Genomic DNA, 12,482 nt, shown 5'->3' with positions numbered 1-12,482 from the left:
TTGACCTTGTAGTTGAAAAAGGAGCCTCATATAAAAACACTTTTTGACTGACAAGATGACGGCGAGCGGAAAAACCAACCGCTAAAGTGAGTTGTTGAAAACCTTTCTTTTTAGTAAACTCTGTGTACACAAACAATGTTCTCAGTGCTGGAGGTCATGTGTAGAGCCCCTGGTGATACAAAGTTTCATGTTGTGTCGAGCCTTCTTAGTGTTTTAAAAATAGCGATTATGATGCGATCATAGCAGTGCCCCTAGCTCTCCCATTCAAAAGGCCATTTGACCCAAAACGAAAATACGGACAATCTTAAAAGTGGCGCTTCCTTCCTAATTATGCTTTTAAACGAAAGTTTGACTCGGGTACATTCACAAAAAGACCCTAGGTTGCATTTAGGCGAGAGTTATGCTTTAAAGGTGTGTGATCAACTTGCATCCCGTTTTGATTAATTCAATGTATGTAAAACAAAAGATGCTTTAAGCAAAGTCTACATTTATGAATAACCCATGACCCTAAACTCAGCCTATTGCATAACAGACCTTTATGCAGCTATTGCTGGAGAGGTCACAGGGATAGTTGCCATGCCAACTGACTCTTCTTGTTACCTCAGCATCACCGCTAGCTGGGCTATCAGGAAACAAAAGGTGTTTCTAAATATCACAGGAGTTATTCTCAGAGTCCTGACCTTTGACGGTCACTTATGTTTAGGGAACATTTTTAAACAATGTCTGACGGCGACTCTGCTTGTTGAAACTCAGATGACCCAGGCCCAAATATAGCATATCAGCCAGCCAACCTTGTGGACTTCTAACGATATGTGACAGGGGAGAAAGAGCAAGAAAGTTTTTATCGTGGAGGTGCGTTCAAGAACAAATCTGCTGAATTCATACGTTGTTTCGACCGCAGGCATTTTAGACCATTTTTTGATCCTCACAGTTCTCTCAAACACTGCAGCAATGAACAATGTCCCCACAGTTAAGTCTTTTCTTCCACTTCAACCATGGCCTGTGAATAATAGGATGCTATTGTTTTTCTAACAAGAGTCAATGGAGGAAACAGCATGAGCTATGGAGCTATATTTACACTCTGTTTCATATTCACACGTTTGGCCAAGGCCACTGGCAGTATGGGTAACAATTGTGACTAAGGATACCAATGCAATGCAGCACATAGGAAACGGTGGTGATGTGACGTGAAATGATCAAATTGTACAGCAAATCGTCTTGTATAAATAGATGTACAAACGTGCGTATATTGCCATTGGTTTTCAGCCTAAAGTTCCAAAGATACTTCCAATTTTTGAAACTGAAAATACATTTTAAAACTTTACTTTACTCGGGGAAGTCTGTAGACATGACCACGGTGAGTAAAATGTGGGCTTGATTCTCATCACTAATACTATAATGTAATCCTATACCAGGGGCTAAGTTTAACTTTAGGAAAAGACAGCAAAAAAAAACAAGGTTTTTCTTACCCGTACCTATACACTATCATTGTCGCCAGTCTTACAGCCATGCACACGTCATAACATATTTTTTATTTTATGCTCAGGTTGTGGCTCTTAAAACGTGTGTGGCGTGTTTGGTTTCTAAGGAGAAGGAAGAGGAGGAGAAGGAAGAGGAGGATGAGGAGGGAGGGGGCAGGTTCTTGACTAGAGGTAGGGATTTTCCCACCGGGACCTGCATTCGTTTCACACGTTAGCGATCTTTCTCTCACAGACACACACACACACACACACACACACACGCTCACACCTGTGACTGTAACATCTAACCACAATCCCACAGAGAGAAGGCCATCCATCATTATCTACAGAGGCGACAACTTAATAAGAAACATTCATAAAAATACTGTACATGCAACCATATCCTAAGACACGGTACAAGTGCATGCACACATGTATCTTAGGAAAGTTAAATTCTTATATATTCAAGCACATACACTCTTGCATGCGCACACACACACACGCATAACTGTACACACAAACACACAGAAACCCAATGAAATTGCACATGAAGAGCATTCACACACGTTAAACCACTGTTGTGTGGAACAGATCACACCCCTTCAATGGCTCACACACACACACACACACACACACACACACACACACAAACACACACACACACTCACTGTCCCGAGCTGACAACCAATTTCACCATGAACGAAGGGACAGAGGGCCCTCTATGCTTAACAATTGAGTGAGAAATGACAGCACTCGCTCAAATATTTAATAGCCTTTCAGAAGATCCGGAGAAGGTCACAGCACCCTGAACTAATCTCTCGTATTGAACAATGATGCCATTTGATTTTGTACGTTTTTTCCATCGTTGGCTCAAAAGCTTCAGTGGTTAATTTGACGCAGTAATCGCATAGTTGGGTCCTCTCCCCACAGTCAGCTTTTCTAGATGAAAAACTGTATTTGTACTGTACTGTAATGTACTGTATTTGTGTTGTACAAAAGGGCCATGGGTTTGTGCACGTGTGTGTGTGTGTGTGTGTGTGTGTGTGTGTGTGTGTGTGTGTGTGTGTGTGTGTGTGTGTGTGTGTGTGTGTGTGTAGAGGTGCACTTTTGGCTGCTGTCACATGCATCAAAGTTAAGAGGGGAGACAATTGACCCTCCATTAGAAGTGGGGATAGACTCTCTCCAGCGCGTGTCTTTGAGATAATAGAGGATCATGTAGACCCAATGGACTAATGGGAAGTCATTAGTTGGCCCATCGAGCTTCGAGTATGACCGCTCACCCCGGCTCTCAGGTTTCCCAATCTCAGGAGGAGGAATGTGGCTGAATCAGATCAAAAGACAAAACAGGGGAAGATTCAGGTGAAAAGACCAGTGGCTGATTTGTTTTCATATTTAGCCACGGCATAAGCACAAAAGACAAAAAAAGAAGAAAAAAAAAACTCTCTCTGAGCAGTCATATCACAGTAATAACACAGCTTAGATGTGGGACTTTTATAATGATTGACCAATGATCAGTTTGACAGAGTTAAAGCAACTCAAAGCCTTCATGTCTCAGCAAGGATCTGTCAACAGCATCTAACGAACGGGTTTGAATGAGAGAGACTGACAGTGAGGAATTGTTGGAATGCACTCTACTGAAACAAGGACAGAGAGAGATGATGGTATGGAAAAGGAAAGACAGACGGACTAAGATAGGCTTTATAAAGTGACAGATTAGATTGAAACCCAGAGGAAAAGAGGCACAGAAAAAGAAATGACACAAAAAATGACAAAAAAGTCACAGCAAATCTATGTGGAAATATATTGGGGTTCATTTATGGAAAAGAACACACAGTCAATTTTTCTCAGAGTGCCTCTGGACGACAGCCAACAGCATTCCCTCTGATATTTGTAACCCCGCTGTTGCAACTGAAGCTAATTTAAAGGTCCCATGGCATGACAATTTCACTTTATGATTTTTTTTAACATTAATATGAGTTCCCCCAGCCTGCCTATGGTCCCCCAGTGGCTAGAAATGGCGATAGGTGTAAACCGAGCCCTGGGTATCCTGCTCTGCCTTTAAGAAAATGAAGGTTACCTCCCCTTTCTCTGCTTTGCCCGCCCAGAGAATTTGGCCCACCCATGAGAGAGAGACATCATGGCTCTCAAACGAGCAAAATGGCAGTTGGTCAAGGCCACCCCCACCCCTCTCCTCCTCAATAGCTACAGACACAGAAATGGCACATCCTAAGGAAAGCTCATTGTGGGACTGGCTCTAGTGGCTGTAATTCTGCACCAAGGCTGAATTTCAGGAAAGAGACTTCAGATACAGTATTAGGGGACCACTAAGGTCTATAAAAGCATCCAAAAAGCACCATGTCATGGGACCTTTAAAGCCATATACTGTAGCTCTCCCAGCTGATATTGACTCTTTCAGGCTGCATCCTATGCCAGTCTGTACCCCCCATGCAATTAAAGTCACGGTTGACCACACTCATTACTGCCCCATGGTGTTCTAAGTGCTGCAGTACACATAGATTTTTTTTATAGTTCAAAGGGACACCTAAACTTCTGTAACTTATTTATCCGTACACAAGCATATGGACGTGCAAAACTGACTCACAGTATCAGTGTGTATTCTGTTACAGACAGCACTGACTTTTAACGGGTGTCAATACTCAAAATCAAAATATAAGCATTAGTCGGGACATGTTTTTGAGCTGGATTTATCCAAGAAAATAGCCGTGTCACATAATATATTATATTAGAAGTCTAAAGGTATATTGGTAATATTGTGGGAAAATAACCTCAATTATCGCTGACATGCATGAAAAATCATCACCACAGTAGAAAATAAGTTTGTGGATGTTTTAAAAAAAATGTTTGATGTATTTCTCCAATGGCAGGCTTATGGGCTTACATTGACATTGTAATTCCCTCATCTAATTCGTTATTCTTCCTTCAAGCTTTGCCAATATTGAGTGTATGTCAACATTTCTTGTCTAATTTAGTTTTATTTCTGTTGGATGAGCATGCTGCTGACGGTGTCATTATGAAGACACTAACAGCTCCAGTGAGGATGGACCACACCGGGCTGCAGAATATAAACACCTCCATGAGGAATGCTTGGTTTTGTTCAGCTCCAAGAGGCTGCATTCAGCCGCATTCCTCTGCCAGCGTCCCCTCCCTGTCCTGGTTCACAGGGGACTTCCCTGCTCTCTACTGTACTCAAACTACTCTAATGAACACCACGTAGGCTTACTGTACTGTGAATGTCTGTATATTTAACGTCGCCATGCACAGGGCACTTTAAGTGATTTATCCTCAAACAAACACCCCAGTATACTGGAGGGAATTCAACGCTGTCATTCAAGTGGGAATGTGATCCTTTATTCCCAACATACTGTACATGTGCCAACTTGTCAATCATAAGTCACATCTATCAATACTGAGCCCACTCATTGGCTAGTTACTCAATTTCAAAGGCCACATTGCAGTAGGCCTAATACAGGGGTAGGCAACCTGTGGCTACGAAGTCCCACGCAGCTCTTTAGACCTCCCTGTGGTTTTGACAAAAAGTTATGTGGAAATGAAACTTTTTTTTTTTTTTACATTTAAAATTGTATGTATTGTTGTTGTAGGCCTAGAGTGAATCTCCATTTAGGCTACATAACATTTCAGTCAACTAAAATGTGCATGATATCCTACCAAGGGGGTAAGCTTCGCTTCAGAACTCAAACGTCCTATGGCGCCATTTTGAAACTATAAAACAATCACCTCCCGCTAGCATCCCATTGACTGCCATTCATTTTGACGTCACTTTGACAGCGAATAACTTTACATCTGAAGCGTTTAAAGACTCTATTTGTCCATTGTTTATTTCTAAAGAAACACGACAATGTATAAAAGGCTCCATTACCTTGTACCTCACGTTATGGCTCCGTAGTAGACGTTTTTGTAAAAATAGGCTAACGATTGTGTCATAACCAAGCGACTTACTGACGCATAGTAGAGGAATTACCGTATAGTACAGGAGAAGCTCGCAGGCAGTTTCGACTTACATTAGCTGTTTAGGTTTAATTACTAATGTTAGCTAGCATTTTAGTTGGCAATAATTAGCCTGTGCCCATGTTATCTCCTTACATATACCTACACTCTCTGTCTCTGCAAGATTGAGAATGATTGAGATTTCTCTTGGCACAGCTACCAGAAGACTTCCAACTTTCAGACAGGTTGCTTACGTCACGTCTGGTGCCTTATCTTCTAAATGTTGCCAAACCTCAGTAGCGGTCTTGAGTTTCCATAGACTATAGCTATGGATTACAAATCCAACAAAAAACAAAAATCTTGAAAGAAACTTAAGAAATGAATGATGCAAAGACAGATTAATTTGCTTGCTGCTGGTTTACCGCTATGCTTGATCTGTGGCGAGAAATTGTCAAATTTAAAAAGAAAAAAGTAATATTAAAGACATTACCATTGCTGCAGAAAGCAGAGCAGAGCGAAATGTACTTTAAGAGTTGGATCAAATCTACAAACTCCACTACTGCTGCTAGTTTGTAAATTGTGATTGTTCCGAAAAATAAAGATATGCCCCTCTCCGCAAAGACCGTCAAAGACAGGGCCATAAAAATGGCAACAAACATCACCATATTAATGAATGCTCATTTAGACCTATAAAGTAATGTTGATAGGCTAATTTACACTTAAATAGACTGTCTTTATAAGGCTCAAATATGTTTTGCGGCTCCACACAAATTTCTTTTAATTTTTTGGGGCCAAAAGTGGCTCCTTTGATAGTAAAGTTTGCTGAGCCCTGGCCTAATGGGTAAAAAATGCAAGCATGAGCGCAAAATGAGCAAAAAGATGTGTACAAATACAAACACATTAAAGTTATTCTTAAATCAAGTTAGATTTTATGATCCGTTTTATCTTCTTAATTACATATTCTTTATCTTTGTTTTTAGCCGTGGCTCTAGGAATAGCAACCTCAGTCAGATGGCCAGTCTGCCACTTTGGTCCAGAATGAAATATCTCTACAACTATTGGATGGATTAGCATTCAATTTGGTACAAATATTCATGATCTCTCTTCAGGATTAATTGTAATAACTTTGGTATTCTGAACTTTCCATCTAGCTCCATCATCAGGTCAAAACAAACTGAGCAATATGCAGTGACATTGGTGTTAAGTGCTAATTAGCAAATGTAAACATGCTAACATGCTAAACCAAGATGGTGACCACGTTAAACACAGACATCAGCATGTTAGCATTGTCATTGTTAGCATGTTAGCATGCTGAAGGCTGTAGACTCTTAAATCAAAGACCAGAGTTATGCTTTTGTCAACTCTGACATGCAATGAACCTGAAATGCAATGACCATTACAAATTAATTAGATGTTATTTTAGAACTATAGACTCTTGATAGTGTTCCTGTTTCTTTAGTCATGCAAAAAATAGATAAAAAAAGAAACATGGTGTATTCTGTATTACACAGTTATGTTATGTTAGCCTTCACTGTGCCAACAGCCTTAAGAGCAAAAGGAGTGAAAAGGAGAAGGTGAGAGGGTCTAGCAGGTGAGGGACAAAAAGGCAGCCAGGATTCATCACATAAAAACAAAAATAGAAATGGAAGCAGAATTAGAAAAGAGAGGATGGGGGGACAGGATTACAGATGAATTTGTAACAGTCAATCTATAAATGCCTCCATGAACTTTGTTTCTCTACGTTTTTGTTTCTGCAAAGTGGCGGAGCCTCCTCCCAGCCGTTCCTGTTTACAAGGTTGCTTCCTGATGACGTTGTGCTGAGTGTGTCATGGTCCGTCATCTGGTATTCCTCTCAGAGAGCAGGACCCCTGTATGTATGCTGTGTGTCTGTGCGTGTGTGTGCGTGCGTGTGTGTGTGTGTGTGTCTGTGCGTGCGTGCGCAGTGGTGTAGTCTACTTGATACGTGGGTATACGCAGTATACCCACTAACAAAGCTCCAGGATTTCAATATACCCATTTAAAAATGCCCAATGACCCGCAACAACATACTTTCCATTATATTTTTGATATATTTTGAATTGTCATCTGTGTTTTTCTTCTTTACATAGGCTAAAAAAGGGAATTTCCCCCGTAAATTGGTGCATAAAAGGGTACCGGAAATGAAGTCGTTGATGCTCAAAACTTCCCTGACCCCCCAGATTCTGTGTTTTTATTAATTGATCCTGCCCTTATGAATTGCTCCACAGGACCTTTATATCATAGATTTCAGACACACTCCTTCCATCTTTCTGATTGCGGATCCTCAGCAACCCTTTGGTGACGTGTTCACCTCAGCTGTAGGCTACACATGTTCACATCCTGGAACAGAGGACATGACATTGTTCTCTGACTTTATGAAATGACAAATTTGAAATTGTTGCTGTCATACTGTCATAACCTCACCCGTGGGGCAATAACAAAAATGGCAAATGGACACACAAATGTCAGCAAATAATAAAGTTTTAAAGTTTCTATTTTGACAAAGAAAATATACCAAAAGGGGCATTAAGTTGTGAGGTGTATTGCTTTAGTAGTGTACAAGTGTTTCGACAAACATATGTGACATGTGGCTGTTGATGTTTTGGAGTTGTTTAAAGTCACCTTTATAATACAGTTTTTTTTTTTAGATTATTATTTTTTGGGGCATTTTAGGCTTGTATTACATAGCACAGCTGAAGACAGGAAAGGGGGAGACGGGGGGGAGGGGGGTGACATGCAGCAAAGGGCCACAGGTCAGACTTGAACCCCGTGGCCGCTGTGGCAAGGACTGAGCCTCTGTACGTGGAGCGCATGCCGCAAGTGAGCTACCCAGGCGCCCTGTTTAAAGGCACCTTTGATTGAGCTGGGCTAAGTAATAAAAGTAAAGTAACTAATTCCTGAATAATTTGTAAAGTAATCGCATTTTTTCAGGAATAAGATGTAATCAGTAATTAATAACATGTTTTTAAATAACTTAAACCTAAACTTAAAAGTAACTTAAACTTAAACCAGACACATGTTTTCCATTGTGCTGTTTTTGCATTTTTGTATCTATTGTTATCACACGTGCATGGCTGTCTGAAATGTCTGCTGTGATTTGCTACTTCAGTTGCTCTTCTTGCTTTAAATTTGAGGCCACGAAAAGGAGAAATTTAGTGATAGATGTTCATTTTTTTGAATTTGCCTTAATTGTATCTGTAGATATCATTTTATCATTAGACAGTAGACATACTGACATTGCAATTCCCTTTTTAAGAAACATAAAAACTCAGTATAAACTCTGCAGGAGGGTCAGAGGGGTAACGATCATTAAGCACCTGCTTTAAAAGTCTTCACAAAGGCCTGCTGGTTAGTAACTATCCTCTATAAGCACCTCAGTGGGCCGTATGAATCTGTGTTAGGTCTGTTTAATGGAAAATAAAGACTCTAAAGATCCACTGTAAAAGTAAAAGGTCAGGAGGTAGCAGGTAATTCATGTGACACAACCACGCTCGACACCTTTGTAATTTGGTAGCGCTTCTCTTTGTTGCTTTGCCATGCAGCTGCGCACCCAAAGTTGAAAATCCTTAGAGCGCTATAAATTTCACAGATGTCAAGTCCTCCGCACAGATTCTTGGAAGGCTTTTATACAGAGTGTGCACACCTGCATTCACAGCCAAATGTATACTGTACAGCACAAACATGCCTGTGTACACATACACATACTGTACACGCAAACGCACACACACACACACACACACACACACACGTGCCTACAAACACTCACCCATCACTGCAGTCACATGCAGTCTCCGCACGGTATCTCACACATACTTAGTAGGAAGTTTTAATACTTTGGTTGAGCCGAGGACCCTGTAATCAAAGCAAACAATCAGACAGGTCCAGACAGCACAGGGAACACTCAGCAAATACCAAACTGCATCCGAAAATGCCTTAAATATCTCTGCCGTACCTGCTTATTACATTATAAAGGTAATTACTTATCCAATGGATTAGAGGGTGGCGAGGGGAGAGAAGAGAAGGAAAAGAGCAAGCAATGTGGCCACTTTCTCTCTAGGTGATTGGAGGAAGAAATGTGTACTGTGGATGAGCAAAGAAACAGAGTGAGGAAGATGTACTCTCGCACAATATACACATTTATATATGAAAATGTGTCTGTTACCACAACTTTAAAACAAAGGCTGGGAATATTGTTTTTTTACAGGTAAGTAATGAGATTTTGGTCAGATAGCATTGGTGCAATGAGGAATGGAGGAGAAATTTGCTGTCGTAAGTATCCAATAAATAATGCCATGCGGACAGGTTCAGAGCAGGTAGGCCCAGATGAGGGGGGGGGGAGGAGGAAGCTTTTTGAATAAAAGGACATAATGGTTTAACAGGGGAGGAGAGGAAATGAGAGGAGTGGTGCTAAATGAGAGGGTGAGAGCGAGGCGTTAGTTGTTAAAGAGCTAGGGAGAGTGGAAACGGGGAAATCCAGGCTTTACCTCCCAGAAGACGGGGCTGGGAGGGAGGAGGGGGAGGGGGGGGGAGGGTGTTGTTGGCAATGGAGTGTTGGTAGCAAGCAAGAAGACCTGCAACTGACTCTCTAAATGCCCATGAGGGTCGTTGAGTACAAAACCGTTTGGCGTCTACTGCAGCAGTGATTTCCATCCCCTCCTACTCCAGATACAATGAAAATTGTGTCTGCAAACAATGCCATCTGCAGAGACAGAGTGGGAGAAACTTTGGAGTGGCCCAGTTCAGCTGCATGGCAGCCAGGGAACTGTGTCAAGGATGTGATGTCTGGACAACTACAACAGAGCAGGGCCTCTGTGTTCCTTAGGGAAGGGCCAGTCTACGGTGTGTGTGTGTGTGTGTGTGTGTGTGTGTGTGTGTGTGTGTGTGTGTGTGTGTGTGTGTGTGTGTGTGTGTTCTTGTTTAACTATATTCGTGGGGCCCAAAACCGGGAGTCCAGTATACTTGTGGGGTCCCGACAGCTTTGTGGGGCCAAAATGCTGGACCCCACAAGTTTAAAGGGCTGTTTGAGGGTTAAGACTTGGTTTTAGGATTAGGGTTAGAATTAGGTTATGGTTAGGGTGAGGGTAAAGGTTAAGGTTAGGCATTTAGTTGTGATGGTTAAGGTTAGGGTAAGGGGCTAGGGAATGCATTATGTCAATGACGGGTCCCCACAAAGATAGTGCCACAAACCTGTGTGTGTGTGTGTGTGTGTGTGTGTGTGTGTGTGTGTGTGTGTGTGTGTGTGTGTGTGTGTGTATGTGTATGTTACTTTGTGCCAGTCTGTCTGATTTTTTAACAAAAATCCTTTTCATTATTATTATTCCTGTTTTTATTTATTTATTTATTGTGTCCTGAAGCAAAGCTGTATTTTCTTAGACGGCTTTGAGGGCGGAAAGGCGTCGGTATGCTTCTATCTCAAGCTGTTTTCATTCTTCAGTTAGCTACTTCCATCACTTTTTGTGCGACGTATGAATACATTTCAAGAGAGACTGCCTAAAACTTTGAACCAGTATGCCCATATTTAAACCATTATTGCGTCTCACCCCCTCTCAGCTATAAACACTTTTGCCTTCCGATTGAGCATCATTTTGAGCATACCATCACCTTAATGCCTGGTGCAAACTAGAGGATTTTCAAATCTTAATCTTAAAGACCACAGACATACCAACAGGGTTAACTGATTTTTTTTATATTTTAATCGTAACGCAAAGACCGAATGATCAGCACACAGGACCACACACTTTGCGTTATCCTAGACGATTTCAGAGTGGAGATTCTAGGGACTTTGGATCTCACCGAAACTCAACGATTTTTATTTTTTTTTTAATCGAAGACATGGCTGAGAAGATGGAATCAGCATGGCTTATACATTTTGCAGCGCGTGACCTGGAGGTGAGATGGAAATTTTAAAAAAAAGTGTCAAACTGGGCTGGTGCATGCTACTGCTACGAGCTACTGTTAGGCTATTGTTATCTGTACACGTGGAGGGGAGAATGAAACTGGTGATCATTAGAAATATAATTATATATTATAATATTAGAAATTGGTGACGCTTCCCAGTCAGCTCGCTCTCATTGGCTATTGCGGGTTTCTGCTCAATATTCCATCGCTGTTCCTTTGACACTAGTGGATTCAAAATCGGGGAGAGTTCGATCCAGTCGGTAACATTAAAATTATGTCTGTAAACTCTTCAAACGACAAGATGATTTGGTTAGATCATCTGTTCAGACCAACCTCAAATTAAGAACAGCCCTGCGATAGAATATGTCCGTTAAAAGCAGTATTGGTAAACTCACATTTAGCCACGACTTGTCTCCAGTTAACACTGTATTAATTTGGACCTAGAGAGCAATTCGAAAGCTTAGCTGAAAGATTAGCTTTAAAGGTCCAATGTGTGGGAATTTCACCCATCTAGCGTTGAGATCATATATCGCAATCAACTCTCTCTCTCACCACGCAGTTCAAAGTACGTATTACAGCTACGGTAGCCTCCACGCTTCAAAAAGCCAAGATGTCATCCACGTTTTCATCCAGCTTTCCCTCTGGCTATCAGGTCAGTTCGTTTTAATTTTCTTTTTCTGGGCGAAGGAGAAGAAAATTTGGATTTTGAATACGTGTGGTCCTCCATGTTTCCTTCTTCAAACTTGCCGGGGCCGGGAAGCTACGATACCCGTTAGCAGCATTAGCAGCTCCTGTGAGTTTATCATGTGACAGCGAAAACGCGAAAGGCGGAGCAGTATGTCCTGTATGTCCCTTACCGGCTAACTATTTCAAGATGGAGCATGAATATGGAGCGTCTACCCCAGTTCATGCGAACGCAAATGTAAAATTTCAAACCAAAAGGAATACTTGGAATTGATGGTGGTGGTAAATATTCATGAAAAAGGACACGTGTGTGAATAGGCAACACAGATTTTGAGAATAAACAACTAAATATGTTACACACTGGACCTTTAAAAAAAAACGCTCTGCTAACTCACATACCAGCTTCTTCTAAAGCAGCTCAATCGCGATGATGCCTCGCTGACGTGTAAACCGGAA

Source organism: Perca fluviatilis, chromosome 15 (assembly GCF_010015445.1).
Source record: "Perca fluviatilis chromosome 15, GENO_Pfluv_1.0, whole genome shotgun sequence".
Lineage (NCBI taxonomy): Eukaryota > Metazoa > Chordata > Actinopteri > Perciformes > Percidae > Perca > Perca fluviatilis.
This window is presented reverse-complemented; position numbering follows the sequence as displayed.